The sequence below is a fragment of the Salmo salar genome, chromosome 06 (genome assembly GCF_965601325.2).
Source record: "Salmo salar chromosome 06, fSalSal1, whole genome shotgun sequence".
Lineage (NCBI taxonomy): Eukaryota > Metazoa > Chordata > Actinopteri > Salmoniformes > Salmonidae > Salmo > Salmo salar.
Window position 1 is genome coordinate 39,112,925 of NC_138296.1, and position 27,010 is coordinate 39,139,934.

Here is a 27,010-nt window from a genome sequence, read left to right on the forward strand (position 1 = left end):
CTCCCCACTCTCCACTGTAGCTTTAGGCTCCAACAGTTATGGATTGACACAGTTTTAGCTTGACCTTAAAAGGGCTGTAATGGTGATTGGGCTGAAGCAGGCTTTTCGTTGATCCAGTGTGTCTGTGTGTAGCTGATAGGGGGGAAGCTGAGCCCCTCAGAGATGTGCGTGGTTATACATGAAACTACCGGGATAAGCCAGGCTGCCGCCATACTGATATTATGGCTTCCGGGCGGTTGAGTGGGGATGTGGCTCCATTCTGGCTCTGTTATTCCGTCATAATGAGACCTAACCCTCTCATAGATGAGCCTCCAGAGCCAAAAGGAGTCTACAGTTTCCACCTAACCCCTGCAAGTCTCAAGCCCATCATTACCAGTGGGGTGATGTGTTTCCGATTGGATGTGTGCTGAAGATCAAGTGGCAGAATCCTCAACATACACTGAGTGTACAAAACATTAAGAACACCTTACTCCTATTGAGTTGCACCCCTCCCCCCTTTTGCCCTCAGAACAGCCTCAATTCATCGGGGCATGGACTCTACAAGGTGGCGAAAGCATTCCACAGGGATGCTGGCCCATGCTTCCCATAGTTGTGTCAAGTTGGCTGGATGTCCTTTGGGTGGTGGGCCATTCTTGATACACACAGGAAACTGTTGCAGTTCTTGACACAAACCGGTGTTCCCGGCACCTACTACCATACCCCGTTCAAAGGCGCTTAAATCTTTTGTCTGGCCCGTTCACCCTCTGAATGGCACACATGCACAATCCATGTCTCAATTGTCGCAAGGCTTAAAAATAACTTTTAACCTGTCTCCTCCCCTTCATCTACACTGATTGAAGTGGATTTAACAAGTGACATCAATAAGGGAACATAGCTTTCACCTGGATTCACCTGGTCAGTCTATGTCATGGAAAGAGCAGGTATTCCTAATGTTTTGTACACTCTGTGTATATTTCAAGGTCACAGCATGTTCCCCGCAATCAACACCACAAATTGTTCTGTGTTAGACAGAGTCATGTCCAGCCTGAGAGTCATTATCAGGCATAATGTTACCCATTGTAAAAGAAAGTGAGACCACTCAATGGCTCAACATGAGAACAGAACTTAGTGAAGAACCAAGATGATCTGATAATGTATTCCGTGGTTTCGTTGCAGGTCACTCACACTGTGTGCTTTAATAGATCTACTCTCCTGTTTGAATACCTGCTGTGTTCATCTCTGTAGCTGAAACATTTCTGATTGGAAGCAACCCCATAGCTAAAAGCCAGTGCACACTGCTTACGATGCGTCATAGCTGGCATCCCCTAATTAAGACGTCTGACCGGATCAGAGACCCTTTAGACTTAATCATGGGTAAAGATTGCGCAACCAAGTTGTAAGAGGAAAAAAGCAGAAATGTCTGTCACGACAGCTGATGCTTATCTTGTGCCCATTGAAAATATGGCGGACTTGGGTGGAGGCCACATGGGGGAATGAAAGAAACTGTGACCTTAACTTAAACTGTGACAGGGCATCTGTTTCTCTGTTTCATGAGATCCTAGTCCTGTCTAGACTGAGGATGCACCTACAGTCACCACCAGGGAGGTTATAGTTCAGTGCCTGAGGCCCAGAATGATCGATCCCAGTACCAGTTATAGGGAGAGTGATGTTTGGAGCCTACAGCACCACGGTCCAGGACCCATCCATCCATCACTGGAGAGTGACAGGAAGGGCTTGCTCCAGAACCCATGCAGAGGGAGTCCATCAAAGTGCTGCATGTGCACTGCTGTGTGAGAGACAGACATCATTTATCAACAAGCCTCTGCTACAGCACTAGAGCTCTGGAACAAAGGAAGTGTCTGTGGACAAGCCAGGTTTAAGTCAAGAGAAGAGGATGGAGAGGTCTCCAAAACCACAACCGGAAGGGTAGTGCCCATGCTTGCCCTTGTGCTTAGACTCCCCTAGGAATGGTGTGTTACAGTACATTCATTGCCATGATTGTATTTACCAGACAGTCTTGTCCAAAGTGAAGGTGATTAAGAGGGGCTACCTGTCAAAACACATGGGACAGTACAGCAAGAGTCATTGGTGACACATGGAGAGCCAGTGTCAAACACAGTCACTTGGCACAGTGTTAAACTACAGAGTGTGCTTACTCAGACTTCCACTGTTTTGATAAGGGTGTACAGAGAGTGGATTTTCAGATGTCAAATCTCTGAGCCATGCAAGCGCTCGGAGGAGTTGGTGCAGGGAGAGAAGACCCCTCGTGGAAGTGGTATTGATCTTAGCACACAGTGCCTAGAGAGGTGTTTGCAGAGAGTCGGAGCTGACACCACGATCAGGCAGCATTATGGGGGATCAAAGAGGCCCTGGCCTCCCAGTGATCTGACGACAGCAAGGGAGGGGTGAGAATTTCCTGTTGACTGACGCTCCAATCCCGCGGCTGTCTTCGAATGGAGCCTCTCAATCATTCATCCGAACACAGAGGAGGGTGGGGAGACAGATAGGGAGAGAGCGGAGGATGAGAGAGAGGGAACAAAGAAAGTGAGATCAACATAAAGAGATGGAGAAACGTTGCTCTGACAGACTAGGAGGGATACTAGGAGACAGAGAGATGGAGGGGGGGAGGGTTTGTGAGGTGGCAGAAGAAGGTGAGAAACAAAGAGGGACTAAGGGAGTAAAATTGGAAAGAAAATAGAAATAAAGAGCAAAGAATGAAGAGTGGCAGAGGTAATAGAAACTGGTATGGACCATGACCATGCAGGAGGGTTAGGAGAGGGAGGCATGGAACATTTAGGGAAATGAGGGGGACAGAATTTATAGAGCCATTGGTCAGTGTTCTGGAAAAGAGACCCCTGGAAACCCCTTCGACCCCCCTCTCCCTCACACTCTCTGTCCTTGCTCTCTGCTGCAGTGCTGCTTAAATGTCATTGGACAGCTTACATGTGGTAGGTGCAAAATGGGTGAAATGTCAAGCATGGTAAAGGGTGACGTGCCTGTGTGTCATTGTGTGCGTGCCATGTTTGTGCTTGTGTGTTTGTGAGAGCGCATGTATTTGCCACATGCTAGGAGTGTTTAATTAAGTGTGAATTCATGTAGTATTCTATGTACCTTAGTATCATTCTGTGTGTGAGAGCATGTTGATAGGCAATATAAGGTTCCAAAGGAGTCTTTACTTGAGACATGTGTAGGCCTATGTTTTGTAATAAACCCTGCAGCTGTACACTTCATCTGCTTTCGTCAAAAGGGAGCTGAATCACTGATTAAAAATGTCACGGGCATGACCTTGGCATATGAAGTCAGAAAACTAGTGCTATTATAGCAGCTGTAGGAATTAAATAAGGATAATGTTGTAAAAACACGTCCCATTAATAGTAATGCTGCTTTTTATGATATGAAGGTTCGTTTATCTTAATTGCATGTCTCATTCTACTTTTTATTATCAAGGATGCATAATAATAAATACCATTGTTACGTTAGAAAGACAACAGTTGCACAATGATCTGATTAGAGACATTAAACACATGTAATTACTATGCAGTGCACAGAGCCTGTGTCCCAAGCCTCACGATGAGATGGAGCAGCGATTCCAGCTGTTGGAATGTGACAGAATCCACAAATCAGAGCCTTGAAGGCTCAATGCAGCTGTTTTTTTATCACCATATCAAATCATTTCTGGGTAACAATTAAGTACCCTACTGTGATTGCTTTCAATTAAAATGGTCAAAGAGAAACAAAAATAGCTTCTTAGCAAAGAGCAATTTCTCAAGCAAGAATTTAGCTAGGACTGTCTGGGAGTGGTGTGCGGAGTGGGAAACTGAAAACTAGCTATTATTGGTAGAGCGGTATGTAACTCTTTCTTATTGGTCTATTCAAACACCTCTTACACTTAAAGGGCATTATCATAATTTTCACAATATTATTCCAACCTCATCGTGTGGAAATATATTTTTTTTAAAACAAGGAAAATCACGGTTGACTGCACAGGCTCTTTAAGGGAGAGTGGGAAACAGAGCGAGAGAGAAAGAAAGAGATAACAAAAAATGAGAAAGAGATAACAAAGAGATAACAAAATGTGAAAGATGGAGAAAGGTCAAAAGAGAGACATGTAAGTCCAGGTGAAAGCATGATAGAAATAGAGACAAGTTGAGCATCCACCAGACAGAGAGAGAGAGAGGGAGAGGGGGATAGAAGCAAGGTATGAGAAGGGAACCATTACAACAAGGGGAAAAACATGAAAAGAGAGTGATCGTTATTCTCAGTGACAAGAGAGCAGCTGAACACTGTGATATACATTTCTCTCAGTCTTCCTCTCTTTTTAAATGTCTCTGTTAGCCATCTGCTCTCCCTTTTTCCATGTAGTGTCCCTCTCCCAGTACACATTTTTATGCCTTGTGCTATTCCGCCGTTCTCTCACAATGCGCCTCTCACCCTTTCCCTCTCTCACAGACACGAGCAGAATGAACAGTGTGGTATATCATCTGCATGGGGGCTTGTTAAACCCCAACCCCCGCCCCAGCCCCCAAGCCCCCCAGCTCAGTGACCCATTCCGACACCACACAAGTCAGGTTCTAGCCAGAACATACCAAGTCAGGAACAGAAATAGGGGGGATGGCGAGGTAGGTGATTTGAAGGTCAAAAGACTGGGCTGTCTGTTAATGCGTCTGCAGTACATCAATCACAGTTTGCAATGGTGGGTATGCAGACAGAGTGCACACGCCTTGCACATGCTTGAGGGCTTTGCCTCAAATCAGACAGTGTGTGTGTGTGTGTGTGTGTGTGTGTGTGTGTGTGTGTGTGTGTGTGTGTGTGTGTGTGTGTGTGTGTGTGTGTGTGTGTGTGTGTGTGTGTGTGTGTGTGTGTGTGTGTGTGTGTGTGTGTGTGTGTGTGTGTCAGTGTGGTGCAATATAGAACAAAGAAAAGTCCCAATGTTGAATCTACTGGTTAACACAGGATGGGTTTGAACACCTACACTCGTTCCATTATTTTGTACCAGAGCTGATGTATACTGAACAAAAATATAAGCACAACATATAATTTGTTTACAAATTTGTTTACAAATTTACAAAACATTTCTCCTTTGCCAAGATAATACAGCAACTGACAAGTGTGGCATATCAAGAAGCTGATTAAACAAAGCTGATTAAACAGCATGATCATTACACAGGTACACCTTGTGCTGGGGACAAAAAAGGCCCCTCTAAAATGTGCAGTTTTGTCACACAACACAGTGCCACAGATGTCTCAAGTTTTGAGGGAGAGTGCAATTGGAATGCTGACTGCAGGAATGTTTACTGGAGTTGTTTCCAGATAATTTAATGTTCATTTCTCTACCATAAGCCACCTTTTTTAGAGAATTTGGCAGTACATCCTTCCGGCTTCACAACCACAGACAATATACACAATTGCATTTTATCAATGGAAATTTGAATGCACAGAGATATTGTGATGAGATCCTAAGGCCCATTGTGGTGCCATTCATCCGACGCCATCACCTCATGTTTCAGCATGATATTGCACGGCCCCATTTCCCAAGGATCTGTACACAATTCCTGGAAGCTGAAAATGTCCCAGTTCTGCCATGGCCTGCATGCTCACCAGACTTCACCCATTGAGCATGTTTGGGATGCGCTGGATCGACGTGTACAACAGCGTGTTCCTGTTTCCGCCAATATCCAGCAACTTCGCACAGCCTTTAAAGAGAAGTGGGACAACATTCCACAGGCCACAATCAACAGCCTGATCAACTCTATGCGAAGGAGATGTGTCGCGCTGCATGAGGCAAATGGTGGTCACACCAGATACTGACTGGTTTTCTGAGCCACGGCCCTACCTTTTTTTAAGGTACAGTTGAAGTCGGAAGTTTACATACACCTTAGCCAAATACATTAAAACTTGTTTCACAATTCCTGACATTTAATCAGGGTAAAAATTCCCCGTTTTAGGTAAGTTAAGATCACCACTTTATTTTAAGAATGTGAAATGTCAGAATAATAGTAGAGAGAATGATTTATTTCAGCTTTAATTTCTTTCATCACATTCCCAGTGGGTCAGAAGTGTACATACACTCAATTATAATTTATTAGCATTGCCTTTAAATTGTTTAACTTGGGTCAAATGTTTCAGATAGCCTTCAACAAGCTTCCCACAATAAGTTGGGTACATTTTGGCCCATTCCTCCTGACAGAGCTGGTGTAACTGAGTCAGGTTTGTAGGCCTCTTTGCTCCCACACGCTTTTTCAGTTCTGCCCTCAAATTTTCTATAGGATTGAGGTCAGGGCTTTGTGATGGCCACTCCAATACCTTGACTTTGTCCTTAAGCCATTTTGCCACAACTTTGGAAGTATGCTTGAGGTCTTTGTCCATTTGGAAGACCCATTTGCGACCAAGCTTTAACTTCCTGACTGATGTCTTGAGATGTTGCTTCAATATATCCACATAACTGTCCTTCCTCATGTTGCCATCTATTTTGTGAAGTGGACCAGTCCCTCCTGCAGCAAAGCATCCCCACAACATGATGCTGCCACCCCCGTGCTTCACGGTTGGGATGGTGGTCTTCGGCTTGCAAGCATCCCCCTTTTTCCTCCAAACATAGCGTTGGTCATTATGGCCAAACAGTTCTATTTGTGTTTCATCAGACCAGAGGACATTTCTCCAAAAAGTACGATATTTGTCCCCATGTGCAGTTGCAAACCATAGTCTGGCTTTTTTAATGGAGGTTTTGGAGCAGTGGCTTCTTCCTTGCTGAGTAGCCTTTCAGGTTATGTTGATATAGGACTCGTTTTACTGTGGATATAGATACTTTTGTACCGGTTTCCTCCAGCATCTTCACAAGGTCCTTTGCAGTTGTTATGGGATTGATTGCACTTTTCGCACCAAAGTACGTTCATCTCTAGGAGACAGAACGCGTCTCCTTCCTGAGCGGTATGACAGCTGCGTGGTCCCATGGTGTTTATACTTCTACTATTGTTCGTACAGATGAATGTGGTACCTTCAGCCGTTTGGAAATTGCTCCCAAGGATGAACCAGACTTGTGGAGGTCTACAAATGCTTTCTGAGGTCTTGGCTAATTTCTTTTGATTTTCCCATGATGTCAACCAAATAGAGGCACTGAGTTTGAAGGTAGGCCTTGAAATACATCTACAGGTACACCTCCAGTTGACTCAAATGATGTCAATTGGCCTATCAGAAGCTTCTAAAGCCATGACATCATTTTCTGGAATTTCCCAAGCTGTTTAAAGGCACAGTCAACTTAGTGTATGTAAACTTCTTACCCACTGGAATTGTGATACAGTGAATTATAAGTGAAATAATCTGTCTGTAAACAATTGTTGGAGAAATGACTTGTGTCATGCACAAAGTAGATGTCCTAACCGACTTGCCAAAACTATAGTTTGTTAACAAGAAATGTGTGGAGTGGTTGAAAAACAAGTTTTAATGACTCCAACCTAAGTGTAAGCTTCTGACTTCAACTGTATCTGTGACCCACAGATGCATATCTGTATTCCCAGTCAAGTGAAATCCATAGAATAGTGCCTAATGAATTTATTTCAATTGACTGATTTCCTTATATGAATGGTAACTCAGTAAAATCTTTGAAATTGTTGCATGTTGCGTTTATATTTGACTTTAGTGTAGTTAATGTATGACGGCGTCAGATTGAGCTAATACGGATGAGCTAATCCTCTGATGGGCTCTGGCGACACACACACACATTCTGGGGGATAGCATGATGGAGAGCTTGTGTCTTCCGCCTCATCTGTAGCTTTAGCTCTGCACATTTGCCCACACTCTCATATCAGGTCTACAATTAGCCAGAACACGTCTGTGAAGCTCACAGCTCAAAGTACGGTAGCATGTTCCAGTCATGGTGACAGCATGAAAGGTTAACAACAGCACTATCAAACATCCATGACCTTACAAAGACAGACGCTCCCATGCATACATGACACACAGAGACATGGATACACGGCATCATTTCACCAGGGACTGTATGAGAATTACAAATCAAATTGTATTAGTCACATGCGCCAAATACAACAGGTGTAGACCTTACAGTGAAATGCTTACTTACAAGCCCCTAACCGAAAGTGCAGTTTCAAAAAATACAGATAAGAATAAGAGATAAAAGTAACAAGTAATTAAAGAGGAGCAGTAAAAAAATAACAAAATATACAGGGGGGTGCCGGTACAGAGTCAATGTGCGGGGGCACCGGTTAGTTGAGGTAGTATGTACATGTAGGTAGAGTTAATTAAAGTGACTATGCATAGATGACAACAGAGAGTGGCAGTGGTGTGGAGAGGGGAGGGGGGAGGGGGGGCAATGTGAGTAGTCTAGGTAGCCATTTGACTAGATGTCAGGAGTCTTATGGCTTGGGGGTAGAAGCTGTTTAGAAGCCTCTTGGACCTAGACTTGGTGCTTCGGTATCGCTTGCCGTGCAGTAGCAGAGGGAACAGTCTATGACTTGGGTGGCTGGAGTCTTTGACAATTTTCAGGGCCTTCCTCTGACACCGCCTGGTATAGAGGTCCTGGATGGCAGGAAGCTTGGCCCCAGTGACGTATTGGGCCGTTCGCACTACCCTCTGTAGTGCCTTGCGATCGGAGGCCGAGCAGTTGCCATAACAGGCAGTGATGCAACCAGTCAGGATGCTCTCGATGGTGCAGCTGTATAACCTTTTGAGGATCTGAGGACCCATGCCAAATCTTTGCAGTCTCCTGAGGGGGAAATAGGTTTTGTCGTGTCCGCTTCACGACTGTCATGGTGTGCTTGGACCATGTTAGTTTGTTGGTGATGTGGACACCAAGGAACTTGAAGCTCTCAACCTGCTCCACTACAGCCCGGTCGATGAGAATGGGGGCGTGCTCGGTCCTCTTTTTCCTGTAGTCTACAATAATCTCCTTTGTCTTGATCACATTAAGGGAAAGGTTGTTGTCCTGGCACCACATGGCCAGGTTTCTGACCTCCTCCCTATAGGCTGTCTCGTTGTTGTCGGTGATCAGGCCTACCACTGTCGTGTCATCGGCAAATTTAATGATGGTGTTGGAGTCATGCCTGGCTGTGCAGTCATGTGTGAACAGGGAGTAGAGGAGGGGCTGAGCACGCACTCCTGAGGGGCCTCTGTGTTGAGGATCAGCGTGGCAGATGTGTTGTGTTGTTACCTGCCCTTACCAACAGAATTACAAGTGGTAGTGGCATGACATTGTCAACAATTGTATTACTAAATGTAATATAAGGCTTATCTATTTTGTTCAGCAAACAAACATAGCTTCATCAATGACTGTCAAATTGTATTCTACATAAATGAGTTTGATTTGTGTACAGACTTTGTGAGATCTAGTGATCTTTCAGAAACCATGACACTGTCATTCTTTTTAGATGTGTGTGTTTGTGTGTGTGTTCTTTCTCTATGGTGTTGTGTGTGTGAATGTGGTTATGAGAGGCCGGATGTGTGTGACAGTGACATAATTGTTACTATGGAGAAGCAATTGCCAGCAGCGGGTAAGGCCCTCACTAACAAGCAGGGGGCAATAGGAGGAAACAAAAACTACTCGACTGAGGGTTACCCTATACACAGACACCACATATCACTGTCATCTACCATTAAGCATCAAATGACATCACAACAAAACCTTTCCAACTCACCGCCAATGAGACGAGCCAAAAGGCAAAGGAGAGCTGACAGCTCTTATATAATAATATACCACGTTCACAATTTACACTATGAACACTAGACAGCCCATTTGAACCATTCGTGGAGTAGAAAACCACCATCACCACCAATAAGTTGTGTAGTAGGCCCTACATAGGGTGCTGCAAAACTCTCTAATCCACTTTACACCTCCCCACCCCGAGTACTTTCCTTTGCCTTCAAAAGGTCTGGCTAGTAATATTTAATAGAAACATTAATATGCATACTGACTGCTCTTTCTTCTTGTGTGAAACCATGAATAATGAATTAACAGCTCAATGTTTCTTGCTTGTAGAACTTCTAGAAGATTAGGAGGAAGCATGTCCTCTGAGTCTTTTTGCCCTGAAATGACTCTCTCATTATCCTCTATTAAAGTATCTGTCGCCAAATGATGTTGGCATGACATCAAGTAGACATTTGACATTCATTTAAAATGATAGATTATTTCTGTCTGAAACTGACTGCATTACCCATAGGACACTGTGGTACTTTGGCTAGCTAGCCTACTTGTCGCTGTAAACAGGGTTAGCACAAGGGCGTAGGACATTTTGCGCTCTAGGGCCAATGAAAAGTTGTGTTCTTCATCAATAATTGATTAATACTCTGCAGTTACATACATGCCTTGGCCTTGCGACATACATCCTGAGTAGACGAAACGGCCGGCAGATGGCGCTATTATTCCTTTTATGTCATTTGTCATCTGCGTCCAACTGGAATGTATGCAGCCGGCTATACACTCATGTCCCCCGGCGACCGGCGTCGGTGTCCACCTTAACTATCTGGAAAAATATGCGTACTAAAAGAAATAAACTATTTGCCACCATCATACTAACTTTAGAGTGGCTAATGCTACTTCCTGATGTTGCACATGGCGTTCAGCCGGTGGTAAACAACAGACTACTTCTACCTGATTGGCTGAACATCAATAAGTAGCATAAGCCACTCTAGCATCGTGGTGGAAAATTGTGTTTTATTAAGACAGTACACATATTTTTCATATTTTTTCATTGTGTTTTTGAGAGTCTCCCCTTTCCATAAAGTGGAATAATAGTTTTTAGGCCAAACCGTTCGGACGCTACAGACGTATTTGTGAGAAGACTGATTTTTGGGATGTCTCATGGTCTGACAAACACCACCGTAGCTCGGCCACCTTCCACCGCAGATATGAACGGTCGACATAGGTGGATGTGGTGGGTTGAGACGCATCCCATTGAAAAAAAAAACTGACGGATTTTGATGGGGATTTAAAAAATGTTTTTACTCAGATTGAAGCACAGGTGCGTCAATAGACTCTTAAGGATCTTACATATTGTAACGTATAGCCTGGGCTACTTCTGGCAATCCTTAAACTAAGTCCCTGTTGCTGTTGGAATAATTGTCAATAAATACATTGAAAGGCTAAAACATTAAAATAACAATACTAGGCCCTCTTTGGCATCTCTTGCCAATTAATCCCAAAATGAAAAGGTGTTTCTAAAATGTTCATAAAATATTTATCCAGCCAAAAGAAGGGAACCTAATACGAGGCTGTTGCTTAACTAGGGTTTCAAGTTCTCCGCTGTATAAACTGTCTGTAAGGGAAGCTTGAGATGATTGTGCATTTCAATTACTTATTTTAAATGATTAAGTCCTTTGAACTTAGAAGGGAGCACCTGGAGGTTTAGTGTGTTGTTACTTTCAGGCTGAATTATGCATCTCGATCGATCGATCAATAGATAGATAGATAGATGGCAGAATCACTTAATACAAACAGAATTCTATCTGGGAGAGATTCACTGGAAAATCTGGTTGAATCAACTGTGTTTCCACGTCATTTCAACAACAAATATCTATGTGATGACGTTGAATCAACTTGGAAAACTGATTGGATTTGCAAAAAGTCATCAAAGTAAGGGAATTTAGTGTTATTTCACCCAACTTTTAACCTAAATCCAATGTCGTAGAGAAATGTTTTGCTGATTTCATGTTGAATTCACATTAGCTGACAACTGACATCTGTGCCCAGTGGGAAACCCTCAACCACGTCATGTATTCAGACAAGCGCATTATCTTACTCACAAACAGTGATAGGATCTTAGGAAGTTATTGATTACACTGAGGTCAGTTTATTAGGTACGCCCAAGTAGTACCGGGTCGGACCCCCCTTTGCCTCCAGAACAGCCTGAATTCGTCGGGGCATGGAAACGTTGCTCAATTGGTATCAAGGAACCTAACCTGTGACAGCAAAACATTCCCCACACCATTACACCACTGCTACCAGCCTGTACCGTTGACACGAGGCAGGATGGGGCCATGGACTCATGCTGTTTACGCCAAAACCTGACTCTGCCATCAGCATGACGCAACAGGAACCAGGATTTGTCGGACCAGGCAATGGTTTTTGTTGTTGTTGTTGGTGATGGCGTGCCCACTGGAGACACTTCTTGTTTTTAGCTGATAGGAGTGGAACCCGTGTGGCTGTCTGCTGCAATAGCCCAACTGTGACAAGGACCGGCAAGTTGTGCATTCCGAGATGCCACTCTGAGCACCACTATTGTACTGTGCCATTATTTGCCTGTTTGTGGCCCACCTGTTAGATAGGACGATTCTTGCCATTCTCCTTCGATCTCTCATTAACTGGCTGTTTTTGCCCACAGGACTGCCGCTGACTGCATGTTTTTTTGTTGTTGCACCATTCTCGGTAAACCCTAGACACTGTCGTGTGTGAAAAGCTCAGGATGGCCGTTTCTGAGATACTGGAACTGGCGCGCCTGGCACCGCCGATCATACCACGCGCTAAGTCGCTTAGGTCACTCGTTTTGCCCATTCTAACATTCAATCAAACAGTAACTGAATGCCTGTATGCTTGCTTTTTATAGCAAACCATGTCCACATGACTCACAGTCTTTAGGAGCGAACTATTTTCATGAACGGGGTTTTGTACATAATAAACTGAATGTATGTATCAGATGTACCAATGTAAAATGAATTGGTTGCTTTGTAGGCCTACACATGAGAATAGCCTTGCAACTATACATGTGTGTGTGTTGTCTACATTGTTAACTGTAGCACAGAAAGATGTCTCAGCACAGCCCTGATGACTTTTGACTCGCGATGGTGCACTGAAGGGGAATTGACTTTAATGGACTATAATTCAGCATGGCGTGTGTTTGTGTGTACAAGACAGAAGGTAGGTAGAGGGGCCTTTTAAATCACTAAGCTGGGCTGGACTGTGCTGACCGCAGCAAACCCATTGTCCTGGCTAAGCCTTCAATTCAGTCCTCCTCTCAGGTGGAGAGACGGAAAGGAACTGAGAGAAAGAAGAGATATAGAGTAAGATAAAGAGAAGGAAGTGGCAAATATATGGCAAATAGAAATCCAAAAATGGATGGTGTTAAGAGACAGAAGGGAGGGGTTGACTAATAGCACCTAGATAACAAATGCAAAACATACAGAGTCTGTAAAATGTAATTGGAACTTTTGTGAAATAGCACAGTTGCAAATAGAAATCAAACTGGATGGACATCAAAAATAGAGGAAGGCCAGGACTAAAAACAAACGAAATATAACTATTGTAAAATAGATTGTGTCTATAAAATGTGTATAAGCTGGAAGTAGAAGACTAAGTGTTATTGTTAATTAGTTTACTCCAAATGGGGGAGGGTTTTTTTTCTTTTTTACCTTTATTTAACTATGTAAGTCAGTTAAGAACAAATTCTTATTTACAATGACAGCGTACCGGGGAACAGCGGGTTAACTGCCTTGTTCAGGGGCAAAATGACAGATTTTTACATTAGGGATTTGATCCAGCAACCTTTCGGTTACTGGCCCAATGCTGTAACCACTAGGCTACTTGCCGGGTGGTACGGTTTGCAGGGAATCATTAAAACTCGTTTTTCAACCACTCCACACATTTCTTGTTAACAAACTATAGTTTTGGCATGTTGATTAGGACATCTACTTTGTGCATGACACAAGTGAGTTTTCCAACAATTGTTTAGAGACAGATTATTTCACTTATAATTCACTGTATCACAATTCCAGTGGGTCAGAAGTTTACCTACACTAAGTTGACTGTGCCTTTAAACAGCTTGGAAAATTACAGAAAATTATGGCATGGCTTTGGAAGCTTCTGATAGGCTAATTGATATCATTTGAGTCAATTGGAGGTGTACCTGTGGATGTATTTCAAAGCCTACCTTCAAACGCAGTGCCTCTTTGCTTGACATCATGGGAAAATCAAAAGAAATCAGCCAATACCTCATAAAAGGTCTGGTTCATCCTTGGGAGCAATTTCCAAATGGCTGAAGGTACCACGTTCATCTGTACAAACAATAGTACGCAAGTATAAACACCATGGGACCACGCAGCCATCATACCGCTCAGGAAGGAGACACGTTCTGTCTCTTGGAGATGAACGTACTTTGGTGCAAAAAAGTGCAATCAATCCCAGAACAACAGCAAAGTACCTTGTGAAGATGCTGGAGGAAAACAAGTACAAAACTATCTATATCCACAGTAAAACGAGTCCTATAGCAAGGAAGAAGCCACCGCTCCAAAACCGACCATAGAAAAGCCAGACTACGGTTTGCAACTGCACATGGGAACAAAGAATGTACTTTTTGGAGAAATGTCCTCTGGTCTGATGAAACAAAAATAGAACTGTTTGGCCATAAAGACCATTGTTATGTTTGGAGGAAAAATGGGGAGGCTTGCAAGCTGAAGACCACCATCCCAACCGTGAAGCACGGGGGTGGCAGCATTATGTTGTGGGGGTGCTTTGCTGCAGGAGGGACTGGTGCACTTCACAAAATAGATGGCAACATGAGGAAGGAAAATTATGTGGCTATATTGAAGCAACATCTCAGGACATCAGTCAGGAAGTTAAAACTCGGTCACAAATGGGTCTTCCAAATGGACAAAGACCTCAAGCATACTTCCAAAGTTGTGGCAAAATGGCTTAAGGACAACAAAGTCAAGGTATTGGAGTGGCCATCACAAAGCCCTGACCTCAATCCTATAGAAAATTTGTGGGCAGAACTGAAAAAGCGTGTGCGAGCAAGGAGGCCTACAAACCTGACTCAGTTACACCAGCTCTGTCAGGAGGAATGGGCCAAAATTCACCCAACTTATTGTGGGAAGCTTGTGGAAGGCTATCCGAAACGTTTGACCCAAGTTAAACAATTTAAAGGCAGTGTTACCAAATGCTAATTTTGACCCACTGACCCACTGGGAATGTGATGAGTGAAATTAAAGCTGAAATAAATCTTTCTCTACTATTATTCTGACATTTCACATTCTTAAAATAAAGTGGTGATCCTAACTGACCTAAGACAGGGACATTTTACAGGATTAAATGTCAGGAATTTTGAAAATGTTTAGTTTAAATGTATTTGGCTAAGGTGTATGTAAACTTCCAACTTCAACTCTAGAAACTTTTGTACCTGTTTCCTCCAGCATCTTCACAAGGTCCTTTGCTGTTGTTCTGGGATTGATTTGCACTTTTCGCACCAAAGTACGTTCATCTCTAGGAGACAGAACGCGTCTACTTCCTGAGCGGTATGACAGCTGCGTGGTCCCATGGTGTTTACACTTGCGTACTATTGTTTGTACAGATGAACGTGGCACTTCCAGGCGTTTGAAAATTGCTCCCAAGGATGAACCAGACTTGTGGAGGTCTACAATTTTTTTTCTGAGGTCTTGGCTGATTTCTTTTGATTTTCCCATGATGTCAAGCAAAGAGGCACTGAGTTTGAAGGTAGGCCTTGAAAAACATCCACAGGTACACCTCCTATTGACTCAAATGATGTCAAATAGCCTATCAGAAGCTTCTAAAGCCATGACATAATTTTCTGGAATTTTCCAAGCTGTTTAAAGGCACAGTCAACTTAGTGTAGGTAAACTTCTGACCCACTGGAATTGTGATACAGTGAATTTCAAGTGAAATAATCTGTCTCTAAACAATTGTTGGAAAAATTACTTGTGTCATGCACAAAGTAGATGTCCTAACCGGCTTGCCAAAACTATAGTTTGTTAACAAGAAATTTGTGGAGTTGTTGAAAAATGAGTTTTAATGACTCCAACCTAAGTGTATGTAAACTTCTGACTTCAACTGTATATATATATATATACACTGCTCAAAAAAATAAAGGGAGCACTTAAACAACACAATGTAACTCCAAGTCAATCACACTTCTGTGAAATCAAACTGTCCACTTAGGAAGCAACACTGATTGACAATAAATTTCACATGCTGTTGTGCAAATGGAATAGACAACAGGTGGAAATTATAGGCAATTAGCAAGACACCCCAATAAAGGAGTGGTTCTGCAGGTGGTGACCACAGACCACTTCTCAGTTCCTATGCTTCCTGGCTGATGTTTTGGTCACTTTTGAATGCTGGTGGTGCTTTCACTCTAGTGGTAGCATGAGACGGAGTCTACAACCCACACAAGTGGCTCAGGTAGTGCAGCTCATCCAGGATGGCACATCAATGCGAGCTGTGGCAAGAAGGTTTGCTGTGTCTGTCAGCGTAGTGTCCAGAGCATGGAGGCGCTACCAGGAGACAGGCCAGTACATCAGGAGACATGGAGGAGGCCGTAGGAGGGCAACAACCCAGCAGCAGGACCGCTACCTCCGCCTTTGTGCAAAGAGGAGCACGAGGAGCACTGCCAGAGCCCTGCAAAATGACCGCCAGCAGGCCACAAATGTGCATGTGTCTGCTCAAACGGTCAGAAACAGACTCCATGAGGGTGGTATGAGGGCCCGACGTCCACAGGTGGGGGTTGTGCTTACAGCCCAACACCGTGCAGGACGTTTGGCATATGCCAGAGAACACCAAGATTGGCAAATTCGCCACTGGCGCCCTGTGCTCTTCACAGATGAAAGCAGGTTCACACTGAGCACATGTGACAGACGTGACAGAGTCTGGAGACGCCGTGGAGAACGTTCTGCTGCCTGCAACATCCTCCAGCATGACCGGTTTGACGGTGGGTCAGTCATGGTGTGGGGTGGCATTTCTTTGGGGTGCCGCACAGCCCTCCATGTGTTCGCCAGAGGTAGCCTGACTGCCATTAGGTACCGAGATGAGATCCTCAGACCCCTTGTGAGACCATATGCTGGTGCGGTTGGCCCTGGGTTCCTCCATATGCAAGACAATGCTAGACCTCATGTGGCTGGAGTGTGTCAGCAGTTCCTGCAAGAGGAAGGCATTGATGCTATGGACTGGCCCGCCCGTTCCCCAGACCTGAATCCAATTGAGCACATCTGGGACATCATGTCTCGCTCCATCCACCAACGCCACGTTGCACCACAGACTGTCCAGGAGTTGGCGGATGCTTTAGTCCAGGTCTGGGAGGAGATCCCTCAGGAGACCATCCGCCACCTCATCAGGAGCATGCCCAGGCGTTGTAGGGAGGTCATACAGGCACGTGGAGGCCACACACACTACTGAGCTTCATTTTGACTTGTTTTAAGGACCTTACATCAAAGTTGGATCAGCCTGTAGTGTGGTTTTCCACTTTAATTTTGAGTGTGACTGCAAATCCAGACCTCCATGGGTTGATAAATTGGATTTCCATTGATTATTTTTGTGTGATTTTGTTGTCAGCACATTCAACTATGTAAAGAAAAAAGTATTTAATAAGATTATTTCATTCATTCAGATCTAGGATGTGTTATTTTAGTGTTCCCTTTATTTTTTTGAGCAGTGTATATATATATATATATATATTTACCACAAAAATACAGGGGGGATTGGAAATGATGCAGACAATTACATTGATGGAAGCAACAATCTGTCCGCAATATTAAAGCTGATCCACCCCTTTAAATAAAAAAAATAAAAAAATAAAAAATAAATAGAGAAGAAAGTGGGGAGTGGTAGTGAGAGTGATAAAGAGAGAGTGTGATGAGACAGTGTGATGTGGAAAGAGCTAAAGAGTGAGAATGAGCAGCAGAAAGGAATGGCTGATCTCCCAAACACATCCCTTTAAAGCTTTTCACGTAAACACAACAGATGGTCCAATGTTCGCTCTATCACAAGTACAGGCAGGCAGGGTACTTAGCGCTCTGGAAATTAGAATCTTCTCATGTTTAAATAGGGAGGGCTTACTTCAGCTGCCAAACCCAAGCCACATTTGTGTGAGTTTAAATTGAGTAATTTCAGTATACAGAAAGGGAGAGTCTAATGATAGTAACATATGTCTATGTGAGAAAGAGAGTGATTTCATTACTTGAGTTTTAGTTGTAAGATTAGAGAACTAGGCGTGTGTGTGTGCTTGAGAGAAAGAGAATGTGTCTGTGTGAGAGCGAGACAAAGTGTGTACAGTATGTATGTGAGTGTGCGCACACATGTGAGTGTGAGAAACTGTGATTTCAGTGCCCCAGCTGTAGTTGAGAGGAGAGGCAGGGTCATTTTGTCACAGCACAGGAGTTCACGGCTAGGTGTCTTAATCTGCAGTGTAAGGGCATGTGAACGCTTTTCAGGGCTAATCAGCTTACTGCACCAAACTGCACTAGAGGGAGAGCTATTGGGGGAAAGAGATCTGTGAAGCCGAACAAGAGAGGCAGGGAGTGAGAGAGAGAGATGGAGAGGTATAGAGGGGTAGATGAAAAGAAAGATAGGGAGAGGGAGAGTTGGCGAGTGGGGTAGAGGAAGAGAGAGATGGAGAGTGGGGTAGACTGAGGAAGAGAGAGGAATGTGTTTAAATTAAGTGAAGCATATTTTCTGTTTATTGGAGGGGGGTGGGGGGGGGGGTTCTCTCCATTGCTGCAACATGGCAGAACAACCTGCCAGTGACAGATGTCTCTCTTACCGCCACTTTCTCTGTCTTTTTAACATCCTCCCTGTGGAGTTCTCCATTCTCTCTTGCTCTCTCTCTCTCTCTCTCTCTCTCTCTCTCCCTCTCATGCTCTCCCTTTCACTTGCTTGTCTGCTCAATCTCTCATCTTTTCTCATGAAGTGTAAAACGCCTCTTGCTCTGCGATATCAGTATTTAATCTATTGATGGTGCTGTGCACAGTCTCTCGCCCCCTACTCTGTCTCTGTTTTTCAGAGCCATGTCAGTGGCAGCTCTGCTGAAGCCCTTGCAGCACTAGAGCCCTTTGAAGTTCAGCCCTGCTGAATTAGGCCATCACCCAGCAGTGTACTGCACACCAGCTCCGACTCATTCACAATGTGTACACACACACACACAAATCCAATCCCTTGCACTCTCTCTCTTTTACTCTGTCTTTTCTCTCTCCCCCTCTATCTCGCTCTCTGTCCACACACACACACACACACACACACACACACACACACACACACACACACACACACACACACACACACACACACACACACACACACACACACACACACACACACACACACACACACACAATTTGAAATTCATATCAACATACAAATCCTTCTTCGCAGAGGCCTTCACATGCATACCCACTTCAAAACCGTACAATATCTTTAAACCTTGTTCTGTGCGCACAGACTCAAGGAACCTACGCACAAACTTCGTTAAAAAAAAGACACTCTCATATCCGTGGATATTCAACCCCTTTATTGCAGCACAGATGGCCATCACACACAGTGTGGACAGTGTCCAGCTCCATCCACACTACGACTACCACCACCACCACCCACCACCCCATGTCACCAGCACATAACCCTGTGGTCAAACTGGACAGAAGCCAAGGATTTTTTTCATCAATGCAATTAGTTGATTTTTTCTCTCTAGTTGTATCTCTCTTCCCCTCTCTCTCTTGGCCTCTCCTCTTTCCACTGCTGATTAGTCAGAGTTAGATTTAACAGCATAACGGCAGAGTCATGTCTTAAGTGTAAAACTAAGAATGACTCAATAATTCATGCCTCCTGTGAATGCTCTAAAGTCCTGAAGTTATGGGCGGAGTTAGAAAGTTAGCTGTCAGTAGTAGACCATGTAAATGTACTTTTAAAATGTCAACAAAAAAAGAAAGAAGATACAAACAAAAGAATAATGAAAAAGAGTTGGATTTAATAAGCACCAAGTGGGGAAGACTCCGAGTGGGGCATAGCTCTGGCCAGACACACAGTCAAAGTGCATTCCAGAGTTCTCAGTCGGAGGGGAAAGGGATTCCGAGCGAATCTATGTGAGAGACAGAGCTCATTAGGGGTGCCAGCTCAGATGACCGCTGGGATTGCCGAGAGACGGACCCCTCTTGAGAGGGAGAACTGGTGGGACATATTCTGCTCGCCATAATCAAACTCTTCACAGCTCATCAGCCAGGGAGCGAGTGAGCCTTGGTGGCCGGCGCCAGTCTCACTATTCTCCTTGGGGTGGAGTGGAGTGTAGAGCAGTGGTGCACTGTGGCACAAAAGACAGTCAATTTTCCACACAGCTCACTCAGCGTGTGTCATAATCACACATCAATTACACGGGGACGTGAAGATTCATTTCTAATTCAATCAGTCAACTTCAGTGTCATCCTTCCCTCGCCGCTATTTTCTACCGCTCCTTTCATCTCCTTGCATGGTTTCCATTGATGCGATACATAACAGAGCTCGGACGATTCGGACCCCATCCAGGGCTACGGTATTGCTCTATATTTGGTTACTTTTCGTGCCACTAAGTGACCTAGGCATAACAATGCCTTCCAAACATGTTGTACATTATGTTACGTAATGACCTGGAAGCACACATGGTTCATTTACAAAAAGTTATCATTCTATCTATTCACTGAAATGTGAAACATATTTAGTGACTATTTTAAAATGTCCTCACCAGGTGGACACACAACAGCCATGAACAGTAGTTATATAGCTTTATATAAATGAAATGAGCCTCCAATGACTAGTAACCTTTCAGAGAGTCTGACAATAACGTGTGAATCAATTATATTCTGAGTTGCAAAGATGCATCTAAAGCGGCACAAACATTTAACCTTTTGTCACCCTCTGGTGCTTACATTTGGGCAACCGTCAGTCATCTCAGGTCTGGTTGCTGTTGTTGTCACGCTAGCTAGCTTCCTCTCTTGTCATTGGCCTGAACACCAGCATCACCTCACTGGATTGGTGAGCGTGCTAGAACTTGAGGACTGCGGGGTTTCATTTGCTGTGAAAATAGGAGAGGGCCAGAGTGAACAAGCCTCTGCCTGTCACATTTGTTCAGTGTACACTATCGGGTCAAAAGTTTTAGAACACCTACTCATTCATGGGTTTTTCTTTAGTTTTAGTGAAGTAGTGAAGACATCAAAACTATGAAATAACACATATGGAATCATGTAGTAACCAAAAAAGTGTTAAACAATTCAAAATATATGTTATATTTGAGATTCTTCAAATAGCCCCTTTGCCTTGATGACAGCTTTGCACACTCTTGGCATTCTCTCAACGAGCCTTATGAGGTAGTCACCTGGAGTGCATTTCAATTAACAGGTGTGCCTTCTTAAAATGTATTTGTGGAATTTCTTTCCTTCTTAATGCGTTTGAGCCAATCAGTTGTGTTGTGACAAGGTAGGTGTGGTATACAGAAGATAGCCCTATTTGGTAAAATGCCAAGTCCATATTATGGCAAGAAGCTCAAATAAGCAAAGATAAATGACAGTCCATCATTACTTTAAGACATGAAGGTCAGTCAATACGGAACATTTCAAGAACTTTGATAAGTTTCTTCTAGTGCAGTCGCAAAAACCATCAAGCGCTATGATGAAACTGGCTCTCATGAGGACCGCCACAGGAATGGAAGACCCAGAGTTTCCTCTGCTGCAGAGGATAAGTTCATTAGAGTTACCAGCCTCAGAAATTGCAGCCCAATTAAATGCTTCACAGAGTTCAAGTAACAGACACATCTCAACATCAACTGTTCAGGGGAGAATGTGTGTATTAGACCTTCATGGTCGAATTGCTGCAAAGAAACCACTACTAAAGGACACCAATAAGAAGAAGAGACGGTGGAAATTTGTCATTTGGTCTGGAGTCCAAATTGGAGATTTTTGGTTCCAACCGCCGTGTCTTTGTGAACGGATGATCTCCGCATGTGTATTTCCCACCGTAAAGCATTGAGGAGGTGTGATGGTATGGGGGTGTTTTTCTGGTGACACGGTCTGTGATTTATTTGGAATTTAAGGCACACTTATCCAGCATGGCTACCACAGCATTATGCACTGATACACCATCCCATCTGGTTTGGGCTTAGTGGAACTATCATTTGTTTTTCAACAGTACAATGACCCAAAACACTTCCAGGCTGTGTAAGGGCTATTTTACCAAGAAGGAGAGTGATGGGAGTGCTGCATCAGATGACCTGGCCTCCACAATCCCCCGACCTCAACCAAATTGAAATGGTTTGGGATGAGTCGGACCGCGGAGTGAAGGAAAAGCAGCCAACAAGTGCTCAGCATATGAGGGAACTCCTCCAAGACTGTTGGAAAAGCATTCCAGGTGAAGCTGGTTGTCATCAAGGCAAACGGTGGCTATTTGAAGAATCTTAAATATATTTATTTGTTTAATACTTTTTTGTTACTACATTATTCCATATGTGTTATTCCATAGTTTTGATGTCTTCACTATTATTCTGCAATGTAGAAAATAGTAAAAATAAAGAAAAACCCTTGAAAGAGTAGGTGTTCTAAAACTTTTGACAGTAGTGTGTATGGCATGTTCCAGTTACAGAATGTTTAAAATCACATGCCATACAAAAATGTCACTGTTGAACATACCGTATTAGAGCAGTTGTGGTGCAATTTCGATTATGCTTGTGTGGCAGTCACCTTACCATTACGAACAGATGAACATAGTGGATACAATAATGTTTTTTAATTGCTACATGTCTTTTGAATGTTTACATGTTGTACCCTATGTGTGTCTGATGGAACACACACTGCATTGACCCTGAACCTCGACTTGACCCCTGGCTTCCCGTTCCACATAGCCGGAACATATTCGGCAGAGTGTAACGGCTGTCGTAGAGAGGGGACCAAAGCGCAGTGTGTTGAGTGCTCATGATGAATATTTATTTGAACTCAGAACACTAAAGAAAAAAATCAACAAATGGCCAACAGTTCTGTCAGGTACAGAAAACTAAACAGAAGACTACTACCCACAAACACAGGTAGAAAAACCCTCTACTTAAGTATGATCTCCAATTAGAGACAACGAGGACCAGCTGCCTCTAATTGGAGATCATCCCCCAAAAAACAACATAGAAATAGAAAACTAGAACCTAAACATAGAACTACAAAACATAGAAAAACACAAAACACCCCCTGTCATGCCCTGGCCTGCTCTACCATAGAAAATAACATCTTACTATGGTCAGGACGTGACACAGAGTCAGAACAGGGATGGGAAACTTTGATAGGGGTGGGGGCCACACAAAAACATTACTCATTATGAGGTGCTGCAGTGGCTCGTGGGTTGACATGGGCTAATTGAGTGACTGCTGATGCACAACCAAATTTCAAAATTCTACCTTATCTATTCTATGCCATATTAGCTCCCCATTAACATTACATGAGAAATATTTAAACAATGTCATGTAACCGAATGTCTAGAATGAGCATTATGATACATTTATATGCCACTTCAACATTCTGTGATTACGTAAGGAATAATCAATGAGGGGCTATGCGTTCTATGGAAAATAATAAACAACGTGGAAGGTGTTGGAGTTGCATTATTTTCCAGAGAATGCATAGAGTTGATTATCCCTTTTATACAATTCCTATAATTAACACATTTGCTGCTAGAAATGTGTTCATTTGCCAGTAGAAATGTGTTCAACATCCACTGAAGTAGCCAGCAAGTTTACTAGATACAGTTGAAGTCGTAAGTTTACATACACCTTAGCCAAATACATTTAAACTCAGTTTTTCACAATTCCTGACATTTAATCCTAGTAAAACATTCCCTGTCTTAGGTCAGTTAGGATCACCACTTTATTTTAAGAATGTGAAATGTCAGAATAATAGTAGAGAGAATGATTTATTTCAGATTTTATTTCTTTCATCACATTCCCAGTGGGTCAGAAGTTTACATACACTCAATTAGTATTTGTTAGCATTGTCTTTAAATTGTTTAACTTGGGTCAAACGTTTCAGATAACCTTCCACAAGCTTCCCACAATAAGTTGGGTGAATATTGGCCCATTCCTCCTGACAGAGCTGGTGTAACTGAATCAGGTTTATAGGCCTCTTTGCTCGCACACGCTTTTTCAGTTCTGCCCAGAAATATTCTATAGGATTGAGGTCAGGGCTTTGTGATGGCCACTCCAATACCTTGACTTTGTTGTCCTTAAGCCATTTTGCCACAACTTTGGAAGTATGCTTGGGGTCATTGTTCATTTGGAAGACACATTTGCGACCAAGCTTTAACTTCCTGACTGATGTCTTGAGATGTTGCTTCAATATATCCACATAATTTTCCTGCCTCATGATGCCATCTATTTTGTGAAGTGCACCAGTCCCTCCTGCAGCAAAGCAGCCCCATAACCTGATGCTGCCACCCCCGTGCTTCACGGTTGGGATGGTGTTCTTCGGCTTGCAAGCCTCCCCCTTTTTCCTCCCAACATAACGATGGTCATTATGGCCAAACAGTTCTATTTTTGTTTCATCAGACCAGAGGAGATTTCTCCAAAAAGTACGATCTTTGTCCCAGTGTGCAGTTGCAAACCGTAGTCTGGCTTTTCTATGGCGGTTTTGGAGCAGGGGCTGAGCGGCCTTTCAGGTTATGTCAATATAGGACTCGTTTTACTGTGGATATAGATACTTTGGTACCCGTTTCCTCCAGCATCTTCACAAGGTCCCTTGCTGTTGTTCTGGGATTGATTTGCACTTTTTGCACCAAAGTACGTTCATCTCTAGGAGACAGAACACGTCTCCTTCCTGAGCGGTATGACGGCTGCGTGGTCCCGTGGTGTTTATACTTACATAATATTGTTTGTTCAGATGAACGTAGTACCTTCAGACATTTGGAAATTGCTCCCAAGGATGAACCAGACTTGTGGAGGTCTACAATTTTTTTCTGAGGTATTGGCTGATTTCTTTTGATTTTCCCATGATGTCAAGCAAAGAGGCACTGAGTTTGAAGGTAGGCCTTGAAATACATCCACAGGTAAACCTCCTATTGACTCAAATGATGTCAATTAGCCTATCAGAAGCTTCTAAAGCCATGACATCATTTTCTGGAATTTCCCAAGCTGTTTAAAGGCACAGTCAACTTAGTGTATGTAAACTTCTGACCCACTGGAATTGTGAATTATAAGTGAAATAATCTGTCTGTAAACAATTGTTGGAAAAATTACTTGTGTCATGCACAAAGTAGATGGCCTAACCGACTTGCCAAAACTATAGTTTGTTAACAAGAAATTTGTGGAGTGGTTGAAAAATGAGTTTTAATGACTCCAACCTAAGTGTATGTAACCTTCTGACTTCAACCGTAACTACAGTAGTTACTATGGTAACCAAACAATACAGACTTGCTAGTTTAGCTAACCAAACCGTAAGTTCTAGCTTGCAATTATGAACATCGAATTCAACAATGCCAATAATGTTTTCAATTTGACTTTTGCTTTCAAAAGCAGCTCAAACATAGAACGTAAGAATGAACTATTGAATTCTACCGTGCATTATAGGGTATTATAAACTGGGTGGTTCGAGCCCTGAATGCTGATTGGCTGACAGCCATGGTATATGAGAACGTATACCATGGGTATGACATAACATTTATTTTTACTGCTCTAATTACATTGGTAACCAGTTTATAATAGCAATAAGGCACCTTGGGTGTTTGTGATATTTGGCCAATATATCACAGCCTCTGTCTATTCGTTAAAATGCCTATTTACTCTGTTCCATCTGACTGTGCAATCTACTGTCTCATCAGCCCAGCCAGGCAATTTATAAACTTGATCTCCGCTATAAAAAGCATCTAGACGTTATCTCACATTTCTTTTAGACTAACATTTCGTTTTCAACAGCGGAGATTTGTATAAACCTTGCTGTCTGTCTCTCCGACATTTGCAACATTGTTTCAATATTTAAATTTGATCTCCAGCTGTCCCATAGTAATGAACTTGTCGGGAGTCGGGATGAGACAGGCAGGCATGCAGCTTTTCTCAGCAAGTCGAAATCATGAAGCAGCATAATTTTTTGTTAGTTGTGTTGTTGGCTAGCTCCTTTGAGCAACAGTGTCCTGACGAAAGAGCACATTTTCTATGCCAGGCAAAATTGTGCATCATTAGCTCATTGTTATGGATGTATCCAAATAAATGTCACTAGAAAACTGCTTAAACAAACGCAAATGCAGCTAAATGGGCTCTCCTTCTCCGTGGCCGACGTGAGTAAGACATTTAAATGTGTTAACCCTCGCAGGGCTTGCCGGCCCAGACGGCACCCCTAGCCGCATCCTCAGAGCATGCGCAGACCAGCTAAATGGTGTGTTTACGGACATATTCAATCTCTCCCTATCCCAGTCTGATGTCCCCACATGCTTCAAGATGGCTACCATTGTTCCTGTACCCAAGTTGGCAAACGTAACAGAACTAAATAACTATCGGCCTGTAGCACTCACTTCTGTCATCATGAAGTGCTTTGAGAGACTAGTCAAGGATCATATCACCTCCACATTACCGACCACCCTAGACCCACTTCAATTTGCTTACTGCCCCAATAGGTCCACAGATGATGCAATCGTCATCACACTGCACACTGCCCTATCCCATCTGGACAAGAGGAATACCTATGTAGAAATGCTGTTCATTGACAATAGCTCAGCATTCAACACCATAGTACCCTCCAAGCTCATCATTTAGCTTGAGGCCCTGGGTCTCAACCCCGCCCTGTGCAATTGGGTCCTGGACTTCCTGATGTGCCGCCCCCAGGTGGTGAAGGTAGGAAACAACATCTCCACTTCGCTGATCCGCAACACTGTGGCCATGACTGCGTGGCCATGCACGCCTCCAACTCAATCATCAAGTTTGCAGACAACCCAACAATAGTAGGCTTGATTACCAACAACGACGAGACAGCCTACAGGGAGGTGAGGGCCCTCAGCGTGTGGTGTCAGGAAAACAACCTCTCACTCAACGCCAACAAAGCAAAGGAGATGATCGTGGACTTCAGTAAACAGCAGAGGGAGCACCCCCCATCCACATCGACGTGACAGTAGTGGAGAAGGTGGAAAGTTTTAAGTTCCTCGGTGTACACATCACGGACAGACTGAAATGGTCCACCCACACAGACAGGGTGGTGAAGAAGGCGCAACAGCAACAGCGCCTCGGCACCTCAGGAGGCTGAAGAAATTTGGCTTGTCATCTAAAACACTCAAACATTTACAGATGCACAATCGAGAGCATCCTGTCGGGCTGTATCACCGCCTGGTATGGCA

At 43.5% G+C, this 27,010-nt stretch overlaps 1 protein-coding gene across 2 annotated transcripts in view; it reads left to right on the plus strand.

Annotated features, from left to right (window-relative positions):
- Positions 1-27,010, plus strand: part of LOC106607173 (protein shisa-9) — a 92,477-nt gene that overhangs the window by 38,946 nt on the left and 26,521 nt on the right. The gene's annotated exons all lie outside the window — the stretch shown is intronic.